The sequence below is a fragment of the Nycticebus coucang genome, chromosome 3 (genome assembly GCF_027406575.1).
Source record: "Nycticebus coucang isolate mNycCou1 chromosome 3, mNycCou1.pri, whole genome shotgun sequence".
In the NCBI taxonomy this organism is placed as follows: domain Eukaryota; kingdom Metazoa; phylum Chordata; class Mammalia; order Primates; family Lorisidae; genus Nycticebus; species Nycticebus coucang.
In genome coordinates, this window is record NC_069782.1 from 31,539,822 (window position 1) to 31,551,994 (window position 12,173).

At 36.5% G+C, this 12,173-nt stretch overlaps 1 non-coding gene across 1 annotated transcript; it reads right to left on the bottom strand.

The window, feature by feature from the left end:
• Positions 1–2,201: 2,201 nt before the first annotated feature.
• On the bottom strand, positions 2,202–2,305 carry LOC128582950 (small nucleolar RNA U13). The gene has a single exon (XR_008379356.1). It is a non-coding gene; the product is annotated as a small nucleolar RNA U13 (small nucleolar RNA).
• Positions 2,306–12,173: the final 9,868 nt, after the last annotated feature.

Consider the following 12,173-nt stretch of genomic DNA (forward strand, 5'->3'; position numbering starts at 1 on the left):
ATGTTCGGTACAAATAGTGTTCTGCTTGGAATCTTAACATGTCTTTGACTCCCAATCTTTTCAGACTGGGTGCTTAGCATAACAATCCTGAGGAAACACACCTCTCAGATGGCAGAGACTGAGAAAATGCCTGCTATGTCACAAGACAAAATTCCACTTGTCACAAGACAAAATTCCACTTATCACAAGACAAAATTCCACTTGTCACAAGACAAGCTCAAGAACCTCTAACAGGATGAGAGTGGGACCTCAAGCAGCTCTCCTTCCACCCCAGGATCTATACCAAAATTTGTCTCTAATAGACATCATTCTAGTCAATACCTTGTACCTGGCCACCTGCAGGGCCACTCAAACAGAGGGCTTATTAGGGGTTCTAAACCCATCTTCTGTTTAGGAGTAGCCTCTTTATGACAGAACAACACAGAGAGACAAAGAACAATAACAAAAGATTATTTCTGAGAGGAGAGGGCTCAGGCAATATGAATATTCATACTGCAGGATACAAAAAAAAAAACAACAATCACTATATTAAGACTAGTGACTCACAATTAGGACATTATATTTAGAAAGGCAAAGAGATAATGATCTTCGCCATCTACTCAGCTGTAGCCCACAGAGAGAGATCATCCAGGACTTTGACCGGTGGATAAGATACCTTACCACCTTGCTAGCCGGGGAGAGTCCAGATTCTTCTCCATTCTGAAGATTTCAGAAGAGCAGAGCAGCTTTGGAGACCCTGCTGTATACAACAAACTGTGGGGTAAAAGGAAAACTTTCCTTCTGCCCTGGAAGGTTCACTGAAAGATCAATTCTCAATACAGTAGATTAATAAGAGAAAGAGGTTTATTTGCCATGCCCACAGGGAGAATCACAGAGTGATTACCTAATTCCCCGATTGTGTCCAGAAGTTTGTATTTCTCATTTTAGAGTGTGTGTGTGGTAGGGTGGGGAGAGGAAAGATGAGGAGTGTAGGTCATTCTGTTTAAGAGCAATAAATGTTTACTAAAGAGGATTAATAGATAGTCGGGAGAATGAATGAATGGGAGAAACAGATTAACTTGTATAATAAACGATTTTCTTTGGAAATTAAATTAACCTGAGAGACAGGTTATTATCTTTACAATGAGTTGGGCCAGGTAAGTTGCATTCTTGATCTTCTTTCCAGCAATGTATTGTGATAACAGTGAGGAGACAGAAAGGCAACTGTCCTTTTTTTTTGGTGGGGGAGGGGCAGTTAAACAATAGAAATTTATTTTCTCATAGCTCCATAGGCTAGAAGTCTAGGACCAGGATGTCGTTAGAGCTGGTTTCTGGTGTGGTTTTTCTTCCTGGCTTACAGATGGCCACCTTTCCTCACATGGCCTTTTCCCTCCGTGTGTGGCGATGGAAATATTTGGTGTCTCTTCTTATACAGACACCAGTCTTAACAGATTGGGGATCTATCCTTGTCACATAATTTAACCTTAATTACTGAAGACTCTCTCTCTGAATATAGTCAATTCAGGGTTAGGGCTTCAACATATGAAATGGGGGGGTGGTGGTGGATACAATTCAGCCCATAACAGCTTGCCGTAAAAAATAGCAAATCCCAATATCTTACCTATATTTCCTACTCTCCAAAGCATTCAGTTTCAACTCTTACAACTGATTACTTTTCTGTTATCCACCTGTTTCTGACGGGTCTGTCTGGTTTTGTGCAGATACAGGGAAAGACCCTTCTAATGCCTGTTGATTTCTAAGAGCTTTAATTCAAAATACGCTTTATACTAAAGAGTCATATTTTCGGGTATAATCCTCAGAGTTCCTTCAACAGCCATTCTTTAATTCTTTTATTAATGGACTTCTATTTTGTGAAGAAGATAAAATATTTTGGAGAATTATTACATAAAAAGAATTATCAAATAGACACCCACATTAATGAACATAAAATGATTTAATGAATAATTTACTTTAAAAACTCAGTATCTTTGGTTCTGGTATTTGAAAATATATATCAGCATCTAAAATTTAGTACGAATCTTGAGTATACTTTCAAGTGTACATACAAACACTGTTGCTAGGGAAGGTTCACGAGAAGAGAACATTTAAGCAAAGACCTGGAGGAAGGGAGTGAACATGCCAGGTGGATAGCTGGGGCAAGGGTCCCCAGGCGAAAAAAAGAAATGAATATTTTTTCTTTCTTTTAACTTATCATTTTTTCACATCAGGTGAGTACTGTGCTGATGTGGTAACAAAGTTTGAGGTAGGCATATCTCACACATGCCTGCAAACATCTAATCATCACCTTTGTGAACTACAAAAGGATCAAGAATTAAATAATTTCTTATCTGATTAGCTGGTTCAGCTTAATCAGTGGATATCTTTTGGCAAGACATTCAACCTTCGAGTTTGTTAGCTATGTGTAATAGAAACTGCCTCTTTCCTATTGCCTATGAATGCCATGAAAATCAGATCTATGTTTATATACACATATACACATGTATACATATGTATATATATTTGTGTTGTGTGTGTATACCATATGTGGTGCCACATAGAAAATACTGTGCACTCCCTACACCCTTTTTATGAGTGTGTGATCAAGGTGAATGTCTTTTCCCCCAATCAAAGATATAGATTCTAATTCCAGAAATTACAAGGATTACATAACTTGAAAATTTCCTGCCACATTTACCTTGAAAGCTTACATACAGAAAGTATAAAATAATAATGATAAAACTACCTTTAATACTCATTTGGCAAAAATAGTAGAAATAAAGTGTAAAAAATAGCAAATGTTGACAAAGACACGAAGAAATGGATGCTCTAATAAGTTGCTGGTATGAATATAAATTTGATATAATCAGGTATGTATAATTCCCAGAGGAAGCTTTTATAATAAACATGTATCTATGTTTATTAGATATATATATACATATACACATATATATGAATTTATATGTAAAGACAGGGGCTTCTCCATGTATATACATAGATACATACATGCCTATTAAATATATATGAAAAGAGAGAGAGGAAGGCATAAGGAAGCTCCTTGTAACAGTTTTCATGATAATTCAGTAAACTAAGGGAGAATAAAGAAAACATTTTCCTTTCATAAAATGTGAAAATTAATACATCATTTATACTTCGTATTAATTTTTTATTTACAATTTATAATTGTATCTAATGGTGTAGATACATACGTGTATAAAACACATAGTATTTTGTTACCAAAGTTGAGGATATATTTTTTTTATTTCTAATACAGTATATAAAAGGTATAAAACAGGAAAACAGTACAATATCATGTTTATGCATTTGCATGTGTATAGTAATAAAGTAGATTACACATGATGGTGATAAACACTGGCATAATAGCTCCCTCTAGGCAAATATGATCAAATGTTAATATTTGACAAAGATGCACGGAACCTATGTTCATGGTTCTTTTCCACAATACCAGTATTATACTTTTGTGAAGGTGGAAGTCCTCATGATCCAACAGGGAAAAATCTGTGAAAATGGGAGCCCTCTAGTTTCAAAGGGCAAGATGACTGTCCTGCTCCTTAGGATTGGAATCTTACCTCTGTACCGACTGGCACGCTGGTGGATCAGGCCCAGTTATCCATCCTTCACCCCTATTATTTAATTTAATCTTTGTAACAGTTCTTTGTGGAAGACACTATTATTTTCCCCTTTTAGAGATACAGAACTGAAATATGGTACAAAAAAGTGAGTAACTTGGCCAGCATCACATACTCAACAAGGTGAGGACTAGAATTTAAACCTGAGAGTCTGAGTTCTTGACCAGTACACAGAATTGCCCTTGGCAGGTGTGTTTAGATTAAAGCAACAATTCTTAAACTGTGGTCCAGGGCTCAGCAGCAGCAGCACCTGGGAACTTGTTAAGAATTCAAGTTCTTGAGCCTTACCCTGAATCTTCTGAATCTTACACTTAGCAAAATGTATTTTTAATAAGTTAGGACCCATCCTAACATTTAAGGATCCTTGGGTTATAGCAATTTACAGGCCTATACATCTCACATACGGGAAAATTAAAAAAGACATTAGGATAGTTATTCCCTTGTTTTTCACCCCAGATGAAAACTGATGCTCCTTGACTCAGACTATTAAATTGACTGTGAGCTACAGAAAGTTTTCAGAAACCAATATGTCCACTTGGGAATGTAAAATTTTTGCAGTGGGAGGGAATAATGTTCAGAGAGAGAATCTTGCATATTTAGAGAGTTTGTGTTAAACTGATAGCAAGAGACTTAGGTGTTAAGGGGAAAATTCTAATGTGTGATCCCTCTCCCTCCTCTCATGAATTTCAACTTACGAATTTCTTCTTTAAGTTAAAAGAAGAAATTTAACTTAAGAAAAGTTAACCTAAGAAAAAACAAATTTGCCCAAACTTTGATATCTTTGTTCTTTGAGCCACACACATTCTGAAATTAAATTTATATATTTTTTTCAATAAGGAACTTTTCACTTACTAGTTGAATCACATGTGGTAAAACTGTACATTTTGTAAAAAGTCTGAGTCAAAGAAGAAGGGTCAGAGCTCTTGAAATCCATCCCCTGGATTCCCATTACAAGTTCTAATGGAAATTGGTCCATGGAGTGCACTAAGTCCCATGTGGTGAAGGGTGGTAATGAGAGTGAAGTCAAAGGCAGAGAAGAGACCCATGGGCCTGGTAAAGCATTCTGGAAAGAACAGACACCGTGGAATAAACCCCAACTCTTTATGGCCCCTATGGGTTAGAGAATGCTGAGATGATTACACATATATGCTTTGTTTCATGGAAACATTACACTATCAAATCTGGTTCAGAAGATTCACCATCTTCTGAAACAAAAAAGATCTCCTTCATGGGAGACTTCTATTATTCAACAAAAATCCTAAAACTTTTTGGGGAGCTCAACACTTAAATTATTCCTCTGCCTCCAGCCCTATTAGTCTGTCTTATTCGTGTGTATTTATTTTTGCTCTTGTTTTTAATGGCTACAATTTGGAAGAAATGGATGGAGAGACTTCCAATTCCCTTGACCCCACTTTGTATCCACATAGGAAAATGAATTTTAAGTAGATTTACAGTAGAAATAAAAAGCAGATATTTCTCTCCAATGCAAGTTTCCTTTTCTTCCACTTTTGCAAATACTTAAGTATATTAGCAGGAAATGAATAAGACTCTATCCAAAGAGATAAACTCTCTTTCTTCTGGATTTCATGGCAGTTTTCCTTGGGCATCCACTAACTCTAATTGGTGCTTTTTGGCAATCCTTTGTCTAGCACAGGTTTATCTGGTTTATGCGATTGTGGACATGTGGATGAAAGTCATTGCATTTTTTAAATACCAGGATAATGTTATATATAATTTGTACAAAAACCATGTTAGAGTTGATTTGGCAACACTATCTGAGCCTTTTATTCTCTTCTGATTAATAATGTTAAGATAGGCGGAGGGAAGCATTTTGTAATCATTCTTTATTCACTGTTCAAACTCTACCCCTATGATTATTTTTATCTCTTACAAGAGATATATGCCCCTAGAAACAATAGACATTATGATTCCTAAGTTATGGATGACGATACTGAAGCTCTGAAGTGGAGATGGTTTGCTGAAGATGATGTATCTAGTTAATGCATGATAAAGGTAACTTCGGAGCCAAGATCTAATGACACCTTCTGCAATCCACTCTACAATATTGTATTACTTCTCAGATGAAGACTATCTTGTTAGTATGCAAATACATTCTCAAGTCCTCAAGGACTAAGAGTATTGTCCTTTATGTCACAGAAGCCATTTACAACTTTCCCAGATCTGCCACTTCTTTGATAAATCACTTGCTAACATGTCTTCTGAGCTGGGTTGCACAATTTTCTCACATGGAAGAATCCCATGACTTTGTTCACTCACAATGGCAGAGTAGCAAGAGAGGAGAATTTCATCCATTTATAGGGGGCCATGTTTCTTTTCTTGAAAATGTGTTTATTTAATGGATGCATTCTGGAACGCACTGGCTTAGCAATATTTATTATCAGTTGAAGACAACTATTTATAGGGAAGAAAATGTAGAATGATCTATTAGACATGTAGACTTGGATTGAAATCCTGGCTGTGTGAATCCTTAGCTCTGTGAATTTGAACAAAGTCTTCAATTAATGGCTTGAAGTCAGCCATTACTTCATATGTAATAATAAAACTCTAGAAAACATATTCTCATCTGCCTATATTACACTGTTAACCATAGATATTACATAAAATATGTGTAAATAAGTAAATAATAAGCATTTTAAAGCTGAAAAATAAGGACTGGGCATGGTGGCTCATGCCTGTAATCCTAGCACTCTGGGAGGCCAAGGCGGGTGGATTGCATGAGCTCAGGAGACCAGCCTGAGCAAGAGTGAGACCCCATCTCTAAAAACAGCCAGGAACTGCAGCAGGCGCCTGCAGTTCCAGCTACTAATATATACTATATTAATATATAAGAGTATATAATATGTAAAACAATATAACATGCAGTAAAACATAGCAAATGTAGTATTATATACACATAAAAGAGATAATGTTTCATAATATATAACATGTTACATTTATATATACATATTTAATAGTACAATTTTTTATAGCATAAATATGTTGGGGTTAAAGCTTACCCCTGAGATAATATTAAATCATGACTAAGGTAGAGACAAAATGAAATAATTCTATAAGGTTTATTACACAGTAAGATTTCCATTAATATATTTTTTAAATTGCTGTGGTAATCATCTATGATAACTGCTAAATAAATAAATAAGATTCTTTTTTTTTTTTTAATTCTTTTTTTTTTTGTAGAGACAGAGTCTCACTTTACTGCCCTCGGTAGAGTGCCATGGCATCACTCGGCTCACAGCAACCTCCAGCTCTTGGGCTTATGCGATTCTCTTGCCTCAGCCTCCTGAGTAGCTGGGACTACAGGCACCCGCCACAACACCCGGCTATTTTTTGTTGCAGTTTGGCCGGGGCTGGGTTTGAACCCGCCACCCTCGGTATATGGGGCTTGCACCCTACTCACTGAGCCACAGGTGCCGCCCAATAAATGAGATTCTTTATTTGCTTATACTTGTACTATGGCAGTCCCTTGGAAATTTTGATTCTGTAGATCTGGGTTGGAAATCAGATACCTCAGCAGAGATATATACATATATATTTTAATGCTTTAATATGCACACATACATACATGCGTAATTTAATAGGCACTCAAGTACCTTTTTATAAGCAAATGGGGGCTTCCCACCTTGTGATAATTAATACGGTATATCTGCTCCCTCTTACCTGCGTACTGACCCTGCATAGTTCAAAACATCAGATGTGATCAGCACAATGATGCATACATTTGGAAAGAATATTTTAGTCAGTCTTGCTCAGAGAGGAAATATCCTCCCACATCCCAAGGGAGTATATTCTAGGCCAATGTCAAGGAAATTGCAATTAGGACCTATGTAAAAGCCACAAAACTTATTGCCCTGTGTCAAGACAGATAAAGTGGAGAGTCAAAGTGTTGACTTGGCTGAAGAGCCACCCACTCTCCCAGCCCAGCTGCTGCTTCGGCTCTCTCAGTGTGACTTCTCGGCAGGCACAGATGAGGGAGGGATTCACGGCAGCAGCACTCTGGTTCCATCAGGTCTCCTGGCATGTAGTAGGAGCTTGGTCCGTACCTCTTCTTCAACATCAACCTCAGCCTCTGCAGCTCTTTCAGCACTACTTGGCTACATCTTCTGCACATCTGTAAATGTGTGCCATACTCTTCATTTCAGAGTTATGAGATGCCTATTTTGGAAAGTATGAATAATTTAAGAAGCAGTAAATCTGATTTGATGTGACAAATGAAAGCCATTGGAGAGGATGTTATAACTACTCAAGTTTGCAAAAACTTTTTTTATTGCCAATAAACAACTTTCTCAATTTGGATAAAAGCATAGGCGTGAGGTGTTCTTGATAAACGCTTTTCTTTCCAGAAACTTAAAATAGTTTACAAATAGTCCAGCACGTATTTCTATAGGTGGTGTTAAATGCTACCATTCCTCAGGAAAGAGAAAAGGGTAGAGAGGGTAGTGTTGTTAGAAGAAAATGGCAGACACAAAATCAAAGAACAGTAGATTCTAGATATAAATCCTTTCTTTCCCCACAGATGAAGCAGTAAATATCCACTGACAAACAAAACACTGCACTACCTGCTGAAAGGAAAAATGGAGGACAGTAAGTACGTGATATTAATGGTTTGACCCCAAGGAGAGTTTTAGGAGTTCAATGCACTAACACATGTAAAAGCTCTTAGAGCAGAGCTGGATACACAGAAAATGCTCAGTGTATGTCTCTTGCCTTCATCAATTGTTTTTCTTTAAGAAAGTTAAGACATATGTATGCAAAAGTACCTGCTAACATCCTCCAGTATTCAGTGCATAGCTCACATATTTACAATTCATTTTTGCATCCCCAGCCACTAGCTCAACCTACTAAATGCAAAAACCTACAAATGTCTACATACAATAACTAAGAAAATACCATGAAGGCTATGTTGAACAGTTTGATGAGAATATTTCAGATTGTATATGAAACCAGCACATTGTACCCCTTGATTGCACAAATGTACACAGCTATGATTTAACAATAAAAAAAATAAGAATATGGTATAGGCCAAATGTAACAGTAATGTATTGGCCAACTGTTATAAAAATTGATTTCTCCAGTTGTTTCTTTTCACATAGAATTAAAATTAGTCCTGTTCTGTTAAGCCTCTTTCAGTTTCAGTTTGCTCATTACTAAATATTGCTAGCCACATAATTAACACAAAGATTAAATAAGATGATGTGTATATTTATAAGAGTTTCATAAACAGGGTATCACGTGTAAAAAAAAAAAAAGAAAGAAAGAATTCATGAATATCTGTAGAATTCAATTGAATCAGCATATACTAAATTTTAAGTCAATGCCAATGGAAGTAAATTCTGTAGGAGAGTTGTTCTCAATCAGGATGATTTTGCTCCCAACCCTCATGGGACTCATGGCAACGTCTGGAGACTTGTTTGATTGTTACAACTTGGCAGAGGAGGTTACCCTGAAGTCCTGTAGTCAGAGCCCAGGGATACTGCTAAACATTCCATAATGTGAGGAAAGTCTCCCACAACAAAGAATTATCAAGACCAAAATTATAACAGTGCTGAGGCATGGAGAAGGCCTGGATTTCATGGATGGAAAACATGCATTTCAGACACAGGAAAAAATATGAGAAAAATGGTAGGCTGGGCGGTACTATAAAGAGCTGAAAACTCCGGTTGCGTGTTTAGTGAACAGTGAGGAGATCACCTTGTTATTTTGATTTCCCGTGCAGTTACCCAGCCTGTATTTTTTCCACCCATTTTTCCTATGCCCTGGATCACTTGTGCATTTAGTCATGTGACTTTATCCAGCCATACGCGCTCATCTCCATCTCCGCTCAACTCTGAGGAAATACCACTTTCTCCCTCTGCATTGGCAGTCTGTAAAATATTACAGCTCCAGAATTCTGAGAGACAGGTCCACTCGTCCGTCCTGAGGTTTTGCTTAATGAAGATGAGTGAAGAGTTCTTCTCTTACTCTTCAAATTTCTGTTTGATTAGAAAAAGGCAAAGTAACTTTAAATTTCTCTGAAATGTCCAAAACTGTCCATTAAGCCTATTTCAATAAATCATCAGAAATGAAAAGTGGTTAATGGGGATGGTTACTCTGTCTTAAAGAACCATCATCTTCAGCCATACATATTAGCACAAAATATAATAGCATTAGACACTTATCATCCCAAGCCATTAGTGACCACCAGTCTCGTTTTCAAATGACCATTTCTTCCATTATTCATGTTTTTTCTCTGCACATGGTAAAAATTGTGAGATCTCCCTTTCATATTTTGAATTTCTGATCCAAAAGAGGATAAGTGGTTAGGCACATTTCTTCCATTAGTAGGAGCTTATTTAATTTTCTCACTGATATCTCCAAACTAAAGAACATTTACCTCAAAGACACTCAAAGAGGACAGCGCTTGAGGAAAAAAATCTTTTATGAATTCATAAAACTTAATGAGGATTGGAGGGTAATTTCATAATTCACATACTTTAACATTTGGTTTGTTTTGTCTGTTTGATTTTATTTCTATCAAGAGAGAAACAATGACATTTTCTCTATGACTTCTTATTTTAAACATCTTAATAATTTTGTGCATGTATAGAGAAGCCAGAACTAAGGAACTGAAAGAATATGAAAAATTAAGCTAGCAGCTGCCCGATGATAATAACCTCAAGGCAAAGAAGTTGGTCAGGAGTGCAATTCTTTTGTTTACTTTTAATTTCCTTCTGGCATTTAAAAATATAACTTGTGTTCATATAAATGCTACATCAAAGCAGTCATAATAAATAATTAGAGTGTTATCAAAGACCGTTTTGTTCTTCCAGATGCTGGAACTGTTTTATTTACATAGTATTGTGAAGTGACTCAAAAAACAGCTGCTATTTTATGTGAGCAAGTCCATGATTTGATTTGAAATGCTTTCCACCACTATATGCGACGGAATTTTAAGAGCAATGACAGATTCATGACAAAACAGTTTTTGGACTTTCATGCATCTCAGAAGAAAAATAACTTTGATCAGTGGATAAATGTTGCGAAAGGGAATGTGTTCCTTTACAAGAAAAATGGTGATTTGAAGTTGCATGCTTCAAGATGGAATGTGCAAAGGGCAAAACTTCAGAATTTGTGCAGGGGTCAGACACCTAGAGGACTTTCCCAGAAATGCATCCTTCCACAGGCGCATACAATTCATTCACTAATTTAATGCACCCCACCTCTGAAGTCAGCGTTGTCTGATGCTGCACCCCAACGGAAATAGTGAGATGTGGACAGAAGTGTACCAGTCCTCCTAGACATATAATACCCATAAGCAGACAAAGCAAAATCAGAAAAGTAAAAGAGCTGCATCGGGGGAAAAGGAGGATAAGGATAGCATAAAGGGGACCAAGAAGAAGAGAGCAAGGAATGGTAACCCAAGCTACCTCATTTATTTGTTTCTACTCATTGCATCAAAGTTCCTTTTAATTGCCTTGATTAATTGGCCTGTGCCTGAGTGGTTGTACAATTCCCTATGTCACGCCACATGTGTGCATGCACGCGCGTGCGCGCGCGCACACACACACAGAGATGGAAATTCATCCTTGTTATTCTCAGAGAAAGGTACACAGGTAGGGGAGTAATTTCAGTAGTATTTGAGCACAGCTAAATCCTTCCATGAGTTAATGTGATGACAATGGCATGTCACCTTAGGATGGGTCACTTTCTATTAAGCTGCACTTCCATGGTATTTGCAGAATTATTTAAAAAACCAAGTTGTGGAAACTACCTAAATGTCCATCAACTAATAAATGAATACAGATTATTTTATATGTGTGTATATACATAAAAAGTTATATGTAAATATTCATTAGCTGTATCATACTTGTATATGCATATACATATACATGTCATACAATGTCAGAGGTCTATATACATATATATATACACATTTATATGGCATTAGAAATGTGATACACATAGTGAAATATTATTAAGCCATAAAAAGAAGAAAATCTGTCATATGGTACATTATGAATGAATCTTGAGGATGTTACACTAACAGAAATGAGCCAGTCGCAGGACAAATACTGCAGCAGTCCACTAATACAAAATATCCAAAGCATTCAAACTCATAGAAATAGAAAATAGAATGGTGAGACTAGGGGCTTTTAGCAGGGAGAACAAAGAAATGTTCAATAATATAAAGTTTTATCCATGCAACATGAAAAGTTCTAGAGATACTTTGTACTTACAGTTAACAATACTGCATTTTTCACTTAAGATTTTTTAAGAGGGTAGATTTCCTTACATGTTTTTTTTTTTGTTGTTGTTGTTGTTTGGGTTTTTTTTGCGGTTTATTGCCGGGGCCAGGTTTGAAACCACCACCTTCGGTATATGGGGCCTGTGCCCTACTCCTTTGCGTCACAGGCACTGCCCCTTACTTTTTTTTTTTTACCCTCAAATTTAAAAAGTATGCAATTCATAACGACAAAGTATAAATTTATGCCAATTTAGTTGTTTCTTTAGAATAATTAAATATATTTTGCATCAATTAACATCCCCTTG